The sequence below is a fragment of the Aquila chrysaetos genome, chromosome 4, assembly GCF_900496995.4.
Source record: "Aquila chrysaetos chrysaetos chromosome 4, bAquChr1.4, whole genome shotgun sequence".
Classification (NCBI taxonomy): domain Eukaryota; kingdom Metazoa; phylum Chordata; class Aves; order Accipitriformes; family Accipitridae; genus Aquila; species Aquila chrysaetos.
The window spans coordinates 74,950,695-74,960,342 of NC_044007.1; the positions used below are offsets into that span (position 1 = coordinate 74,950,695).

Here is a 9,648-nt window from a genome sequence, read left to right on the forward strand (position 1 = left end):
TGCCAATACAATCCGCCGTTCTTTTCCCACATGCTTCAGAGTACATTGTATTTTGGGGTCATTCAGAGCAAGCAAACTTGTCAGGTGGTAAAGTTGTCTGAGAACCCTTTATGTCCTATTCTGATCTTTCACCATGGTTTTCATTGTAGTAGCTGAACGCTTCCCCGTACTGTATGGAGAGATAGGATGGACATTTTTTTCTCCTATCTAGCGTATAGAGTATGCTGGATTTTTCTTTGAACGTGATGTGTACACACACCTACATCCACCCACACGTATGATATCAGAGAAGATAAAATCAAGGAAATGTGCCTTGCACATAAAGCAGAAGATAAGCTGCAAAACTCGTTATTTCTCGCAGAAGGCCTTTGCAGTCCCCCACAGAGGAAAAATCCCTACTGTGTAAAGTTTCTTTTTTCTAGGGGAAAGAAATTTGTCACGATGGTCGACTATCCCGGTTAACAATTTTGGTGCCTTTGTTCTTCAGTTAGGCAATCTGAACATAAGGTTTTGAGTGTTTTGAATGAGTGAAGGGCTGGCCGTAACCTGGTGCTCTGTAGGATGCTGTCCTGGGAGGCAGAAGACAAAACCTCTGCGTCTGAGTTTCCGAGAAGAGCTACATGTTTCCTACGCTCTGGGCTTCCTGCCTGGGTACGCTGCAGTCATTCTCTTCTCCACTGCCACTTGCTCAAATGCTGTTAATTCAGAGATAATTCCGTTTTGCCTGTTCCTCTATCACTAGCTCCCTGTATATTTCCATGAAAGTTGAACTGCTGTTGCTAGGGAGATAATCCATTTCTGCTGATTAGTCACCCTCTGCCGTCATAAGTGACTTTAGAGCTAAATAGTTCACCTGGCCGCCGGTTCTGATGTCACAAGTACTGGGGACCCACAGCAGAGCAAGTGGAAATCAAGCGAAAAAACAGTGCCCATAAAAACAAGGAAATTCTCTCAAAATTATGGTGAATTCTTTGGGAAAATCAGTGTAGAAATTACAAAAAAAATGGGATTTTTAAAAAATCTCTGAGTCATTTAACAACTTTTAAAACTAAATCCAACCTTTACTGACATTTGAAAGCACTAAGGAAATGAATTCATTTTTTGGATGGGTAGAATCCTTTCTATGGCACAAATTATTTTTTGGACTGATTTTCTATTAAGACACTCACAAAATGAATTTCTAGTTTTATTTTAAAATCTATTCAGTTTTGAATGAGTCACTCAGTGCCTACACATAGGGGAATCTTGCAGTCCAAATACTATTTAAGACTCGAAATGAAACTATGTTTTATGTCTGAATAGTGAACTATAATTACCTCAGTTTATAACTGTCAAGAAAAAAAAAAAAAAAAGGAGAAGAAAAGGAAAAGAAAAGCAAAGCAAAGCAGCAGACTTTATTCATCCACACAGTAGATACTATTCACCCTTTATTTGGAAATGTACAGACTGACCCCCAAAACTAAACAGGAAATCCAGAATTCAGAAATGTCAAGACAGCAGAAGACAGAAGCACATTCTGCTTCCCACAAATGGTATCATTCATGCTTTTATGAACTCATTTAACAAGTTTAGGTATACGATAAATGTCACTCTCTGTGTTAGACTGTATATCTGTATCCCTGTCTCATTTAGACAGACAGAACGAGGTGACCTGTAAATGAAGAAATAATTTTTTTCCAAACCAGACAACTTAATTTCAATAACCTGACAGCAATGTGTTTATACAGTGTAGTGTTTTTCAAGAATCCAAATGTGCATGGTGAGTAGAAGGTAAATGGAAATATGATAAATCTCAGGGCATAACTATTGCTTTTAGCAAGAGTAAAGTATTGTCCTTCTACCTTTTTTGTAATTCTGGGAATTTTCAGTTCAAGTCCATTTTACAAACTAAACCCCGTGTTTTTATTAATTTTATTATTTGTAATCCCATCATAAATTCCTGCTTTCCTTGCTCTCCTAAGACAAAGGACAGCAGAATATAACCCTCACTGTAGAGATGTTGCTATATTAAGCAGAAGTATTACTTTGCTAGGTGAAGGACAGGATTCTTCACAGTACTGAGAAGGTTGCCCTAAGATTTCTAGATTTCTCTATTTTACCCATCTTTCTGGGTTTTTAGGAAAATTTCACAGGGATCAGCATCTACCCAGCAGGTAAGATGCTTAGGAGTTTAGCATACGTGGCTTTGCTTTAAATCCATCTTACACTCCTGGGAAAGCAATATGCATATCACTTTTCCTGTCTGTATTGATCTGATGGTAAACTCCATTGACAGCAATAGGAATAGCTCCAGAAATATCTGTTCTTCTGCTTTATTTAGGTGCCCTTGCATTGACATTTAATCTTAGTCAGTCAAATGGGATAAGGAAAGATTTCATATGGAAGACGCTTGTGACAATTGCTCCACAATGAGGTTAAAGCAAAACAGATGACACATTTTCCCAGCAAAGCATGATGCCATGTTTTATGATAATCCATTTTGCCACAGAATACAGTCAGTGAAAGGTTTCTTTTTCACAAGGAACAGTATGAATAAAAAGTCTTAATTTTTTAATCTCCTTCCACTGTAGCCACGTAGACTGACAGAAAGAAGCATATTTGATGATTTTTTACAAAATAATAATTAAGCAAGAGGGAAAATGTGTCTGTATTTTTTATGCCTAGTCTGAGAAAGCCAGTTAGATAAAGTTAGCATTTAAAGGTTCAGTAAGCGTGTATGTGAGATATCAAAAACACATTTGCTGACAGGCATGTCAGTTTACAGAGTTAGTAGTGATTACAGTATTTCTTCAGTGTGAGGAAAAAAAATTGTGAAAGGAAAAGAGGACAATTCATTAAACATTAGAGGAGGAGGTATGACAAAGCTTAGGAGGTGTATGTAGCAGTGACACACTACAAACAAGAATGGGTTAATTCCCATTAAATACAAATAATAGAGCCTTATTGCCTGCCAGTAATTCTAGTCCTGTTAAGAAGATGCTGGAATTGTTTCTTAACCCTTTGACTTTATCTGCCATTTCAAAGTGCATGTATATAACAGGCTGGAAGAATAATCTAGCTTATTTCTATAGGTTTTGCCAGAACAGGACAAACATAAAGGAATTACTTGAAGAAACAGAAAGAAATGTCTGCTATGTAAGTCCTAAAGGATATTTTTTCTGATTAAAAAGAAAAAAAGACTGAGAAAGACTGGCAGGGGAAGATGCATTCAAGTAATGTGTTTAATTTCTGTTTCCCCAGCTCAAATGACTGTGCATTTGAAGCACTGTTAGGAGGTCCATCAGTGTGACATTGGAGTTCAGTCTAATGAATAAAGGTTTCCAGTGCTGTCCCCATGAATGACCTCCATTATCACCTTAGGCAAGTTCCCATCTCCCATCGTTTCTCTGGCCAATTATTAAACCATACAGGCCAGGGACGGCTCTCGCGCTGTGTGCCTACTATGAGGGGGCCCTGTCTCAGTGGGAGGTAATATATCTTACTGGAATACAAATCACAATAATTCAATAAAAAAGAGTTGAAGAAGCAAAGTGAAAAACTTACCTGACATGACTGTGAACACATTCTTGAATGGTTTATTTGCAAAAAAAAAGCCACTTTACATTTGCCCGTTGGCAAATTTGGATCAAATTTAACAGATTGTACCGGCCAATTATTGAAAAAGAAGAAACTATACTGAAATTTTCAAGTGTTGGGAACATTTAATTTACTGGGAAAACTGTCAGGGAAATTTGTGTGTCATTCACAAGTCAAGGGGAAATTCATACTTTTCACTAGATTGTGAATTCACAATGGATGCGGGACACCCCAGTTCCAATATATAAATTTCCATAGTGAGTTTACAGCAACTTGAACCACAAACCCTAGCCTTGCATGAAGTAACAGGATGCTCCTTAGCGGCGTTATGGACAATGTTTGTGAATCCATATATATGCTCTTATTTTAAAAGGACAAAAATAAAATGAAAAGTTGTTTTCTTGGGAAAAAAAAATTATGATGCTTATCAATGTTTCATTCAAAATTTGTTGTTTTTCAAAGTGATAAGCTATCAATTTTGATTTGTGTATAGTTGTTGTTATTGTTTTTCAACAGGGAAAAACAGGAAATCCCCAAGAACAGAATTTTTTCCATTTTTTTCAAACACATGCAAAAATAAAAAAATTGACAGAGAGAATCTTTGAATTTGTGATCAATTTTAATTCCAGGTGAAAGACAGTTGGGTGATTTCTGCTCTTTTCATGGAAATCATATTGTCACATCTTTGTTTAACTTTGTAAAGTAGCACCAGTGACAATTTTTATTGACTTCACTTGCTGTTTTAAAATGGGCTGTGTTTAAAGTTTTCCCTTGATCATCCCAACTTATTCTACTTTGGTTCATATCATGGAAAGATGCTGGGGCATGCAACAGGATTAATTTTGGATGAAATCGTACCTGAAGATGTGCCCCGGCAGCACGCTCTCTTCTGCTAGCATTCCCATCCACAGAATCGGAGTAGAGCTAGTCCAAAGCTAAGCGTCGAAGCACACATGGTATGGATGTGGTGTTCTCAGCACTGACTATTATCTGACCTTAGTATGTCACTGTAAACATAAGCATAGATGATCATTACAAATAAATAACCCTAAATCATAAGATTTTAATATCCCTGACACAGTTATGAATAACTGGAGAAACCTCGGAAACGTGAGGACCTACTACCATATGTAGCGCTAATCACAACCCCAATGATGGTACAACTGCAATAGCATACTTACAATATTAACTTCAACAAAATATTTGCAATCATAACTAAATAATAAAGTAAAATAAAAATTAAAGTTACCAATACCTGCATGGATTTTAACACTTTTTGTGATATTTTCCTAAATACAGATTGAAATGAATACTCTGGTAACTTACTCAGAGTGCCTATCACAGTTCTTTTCTATCTGCTAAACCTAACAACAGTAGTTTATGCAAGAATTGCAGCTCTAGTTATTCACAGTCCTTTATGAAATCATAATTTTGGGTTTGGGTTCACAACAGGAAGTATGAATAAAAATGTAGGAGTGTGTTCTACTACACATTAGTAGGAGAGCTTGGCTTGCTAATTCTATTCAAAGAGTTTAACCTACTGATACCGTCTCTGCTGGTCTGGAAGTGGAAACCTATCAAAGTCAAAATACTAGCTTCAGATTCATTGCTTAAATATTGGAGACTGTAGGATAGGTGACAATCTGAAACTGAAAGTGGAAGTTTACTCAAAACCCCAAGAAATTAATCAGCTGAGTGTCTTGAGGCTCCTCTTTTCATGTATCAATGGATGAAAATAATCTCCCTTTAAAATGTCAATAGTCCAACTCTTCCCTGCCTTCAGCTTTGTGAATCCTTTATATCTCCACAAAGTGAACAGGACACTTAAGCCCATCATGACCCATTTGTACTGCATTAGCAGTACAGAAATCCCATAAAGGATTCCCCCTTTTCCAGTACAGTTTAGAAGTTTTGATGTTCCCCAACGCGTGCATTTGAACCTTCCCAGTTCTTCCTTGTAGAATCTTTACCTTTGTAAAACCTTTAAAAATTATGGACTTGCCTCATAATATGAAGGGGGTCTGAGTTATACAGTCTATTACACCATCTGGGACTTTGGCTCTCTCTTCTGTTCCCAGCCATGCATGTAAAAGAAGGAGGGAGCAAGAGACTCCGTAAAACTTCACAGATCCTACCTGTTTGACAAAGCTCCTGTTTGAAGGGACACACATAGCTGAAATTATGACTATCAGTGTATGACATCAAGCCAGGCTACGTTACAGGTACAGATCATTGTTAACCTTAAGAATCCTGCAACATCACAGCAAAAGCTACATGAAATCACTTTGAATTTGCCTGTAATTAGCTAAAGGGCACAGATGAGTACACAGAAGAATAACTACTTGTTCTTTTTTTAACATCTGGTAATTAAGTGGAGAAAAGCGGTGATTTCTTGTGGGAAAATAATTTACCCATTAATCTTAACCACAGTAACCTAGTCACAGCATTTGGATCAAATTGCAGAAAGGATAAAAAGCACTGGCAGCATTTTATTTCACATACTGATATCCAATCTGCATTTATTTTTCTGTATAATGTTCTTCATAGCCTCATGAGGGCTCTAGTACAGGGAGAGAATAGGGTTACAAAGACAGAATGCATTGCAAGGACATACGGTAAATGCATACTCACTTACACTGAGACTGGAAGAGGGGGAAAATGAACTGGAAATCAGAATCTTATTAGAACCCACATGTAAAATTTTACTCTTCTGCTGCCTTTTTTTTTTTTTCTCTTTTTTTTTCCCCCAGGCAATACAAAACCATTTGTTTCAGCTATGCCCCACTTTTAACTTAGAAGTCAAATTCTTAGCCCTACGAAATTCTCATATGGTTTTATTCTTTCTATAAAAAGAAATGCTAGGGCATTAAATATAATATATATGTGTATAGACTGGGTTTTACCACTATAACAGGCAGTTAGGTGGTAAAAGACTGAAATTAAGAGAGTTGAATCAGCAGGAAGCTGGTATAATGTACAGGGAATCAGTCCCATTCTGGATTCATATTAATGCACAATATGAAAAAGAGAGACAAGAATAAAGGCATGTTTATGGCTTGCTGATATAACCAGCACCTCCTACTACATATAACTTCATTTTAGCAAATGCAAATGGTTTATTCAGATACAGTACCTACATCTTTCTAGCAAATTCTTTTACAGTAATTCCATTTGAATACAGACATCTGCTGAGAAATCATAAAGTATCAATTAAGCTTTCTCTATGTGTCATTTAACTGAAGTGTTTTCATCACGGACATGACCATTGCCTAATTCAGGATCAATTTGTATGCAAACCAAACCAATTTTTAAGTATTTAGAATCAATCACTTGAATATTGAAAGCTCCCCATATTTGAAATATTGAAGTTACCCATTCAGTGAGCTCCATTTAATGCTGTGCACTGAATAAGGCAGGAGTTTTGTAAAAAAAATGCTGTATGATTATGTAATTAATTCCAATGCAGATGTACAAAGGGAGCACTGGTAATCTTCATTACAGCTTTTCCTTACTCTGAGCAGCTGGCTTTGCAATCTTACCTTTCATTTAGCAAAGCAGTGCTGCTAGTTTAATACAATTGCCTAGGGTTTTTCTTTTTTTTTAATGAGCAAAATAATAACTGAAAATTCCAGTATGTGGATGTATATTGTCTCCCATATTGATTAACAACAAGATTTATCCTGGAACAAGTTAGAAAACTCGTTTCTTTTATATTTTCTCTGTGCAGAAAATGTCCATTTTTTCATTAGACCCCCGATGGATTTTTTTTTTTTTTTTTTTTTTTTTTTTTTCCCCAAAGCAAACGGACATTTCCCGTGACCCTTTTTATTTTCCAGGTGAAATGCGCAGGCCTCTGCCACTTGAGCTTGCAGTACTTGCAAGTCATCCCTTGGCAATGCCTCCCTATGGAAGAGACAGCGGAGAGCGAGGTAACGCAGTGCTCTGCTAGACCACCGCGTGGTCCCTCAGCTCTCGCTGACGCCCACACGTTACCTAGATAAATCAGACAGACAGTTCTGCTCCAGCCTCTGCACATCAGCCTGATCCAGCCTAGAAGCCAAGTGGCCCTAAGCACGGTGTTATCCTACAGGTAATATATCCTGTGACTTTACAGCTTCTGCATTAAACCTGGCTTCACATAAAAGCACCGACAACATACAGCTGCCTGCACTTGTTTGTACGTGTAGGCATACGTGATCCTATACTTTGCTATATGCTATGCAAATTATACCTTGCTAATGCGTTTCACAGCAGTTTGTGACTGTAGAGGAAAACAGATCCAAGCATTTGCTCTGATGTTCAGAAAAGGAAAATGCTGTCGTAATTATAAAGTTCTCTATTATATTCTCCACAACTGCTTTTTGATTTCTTCTCCTTTTCCTTCACAGCTGAAGTCCTGTCACGTTCTCCTCCTGCGCATCCCCAGATCACGCCTTCTCAGACCCGACTTTGTCTCTCCGTTGCCATTCCCTTCATCCGCCTCCTCTCTCTCCTCCTAACAAATGCCCAAGTATGATCTTCAGAAGCTTATGACTTTGATCTTCTGGAGCAGAGTTGCACAGGAATTTTCCTCTCCCATATAAGCTTTCCACCTAGTAAGACAGGCGCTGAGTGCCAAGAAGGTACTACGTGCTGAAGTCAAACATCTGTGGCTGGCTTGCAGGGCTGACTCATCCCGGCCTTGCAACCTCCCTCTCGCTCAAGTGTCCGTGTCCCAGCGAGAGTTTGCAGAGGAACCACCAGCGCTTCTGGCGGAAAGCAAACAGAGACGTATAGCTGCAATTTACTGGCACTGCTGGAAAGATCCCAAGCTGTTTCTTCCACTTTTCCTTTCTTTTGGTAACATTTATGCTTCGCTCCCTTCCCCTGAGCAGTGTGAGGTGGCCGGGAGTTGCAGGAGACTCCTGCAAAATAGACAGGGCAATAGTCAGTGAAAGTTTTCCTCGTCGGTCTGGTGGCTTATCTCCTGCTAATCTCCTGCTCTGACCAGGGCTAAGTGGGGGAAGAAAGAGCCACGAGTAACCTTCACGCCTAGTACCTGAAGCATAAAATTAAACAATTTCTCAGCAACAAGCCCAACGATGTTCCTACTGGTAAGGAGCTGCTTAAGTTCCATGAGACTTAAGCTTGTGTTTAGCTGAAAGGACAGGTATTTTATAGGAATGCCATTTGAACCAGAATCATTTTCTGGGTAATTTAGTATATCATTTCACATTTTGAAACAGATTAATATTCTACCAAGTGGCTTTTAGCAGGATTTGCAAAGCTAGGCTGCGAGTGCTTCTTGACATGCTGCCACACAAAGGAAGACTGGACCTCTTCCCACCGAGAACCGCTCCTCCGAAACACGGCTTTTGGATGAGAAGCAAACATTTTCCTGTTACTCATGATCTGAATTTCATCAAAATAAACAGAAACTATCACAGAGAATTGCAGTATTTCCCACCTCATACCTACGTTCCCACTACATCAGACCGCAGCCTGGCTGTGATACTCACGGTCAGGGATGAAGAGGTGCTCCGGCTTCCTCTGCATTTCCACGCAAACTGCTTGTTGGGATGACGGGTGGGTGCAGAGCTGCTGCTTTTTTCTCAGCGAGTCGCTGCGGTGAGCTGGAGAGCTGCTTGCCCCCCGGCTGACAATTTGGGAGAGCCAAACTTTCTGGGTGACCGCCCCCCCTGTTTCTGAAACAGGTTAGCAATGTGCTGGGTTTGAAACCAAAGCACGTTGTCAAAGTTTATATTCTCTCCCTCTGTCAAGAGATTAAAAGCACTTATTTAATGGATCATTGAGTTCAGAGACTATGCAAGATGCCTCTTTCACATTTTCATCTATAGAGTAAGGGTAGCTTCTGGTAATAAAAGTTGTAAAACATGTAAAATTGATGAACAAGCATCTTTTTTTTTTTGCTAGAGAAAGTACGTCTATTTTTAAACAAAGTGTATGTCTGCTTTTCCTAAGAGAATGAGTCTGGAGTTCTACTAGTTTATTGTTTTGCCTTCTAAAATAATTATATGATAGGCTGAAGACCTCAGATTTATAATCTTGTCCTGGAAATGTAAGTCATATTTT

General features: G+C 38.6%; 1 long non-coding RNA gene across 1 annotated transcript; it reads left to right on the plus strand.

The window, feature by feature from the left end:
• The first annotated feature begins 4,440 nt into the window (after positions 1–4,440).
• LOC115340441 lies at positions 4,441–9,415 on the plus strand. The gene is made up of 3 exons (XR_003923057.1): positions 4,441–4,532; positions 7,413–7,666; positions 7,965–9,415. It is a non-coding gene; the product is annotated as an uncharacterized LOC115340441 (long non-coding RNA).
• The last annotated feature ends 233 nt before the right edge of the window (positions 9,416–9,648 follow it).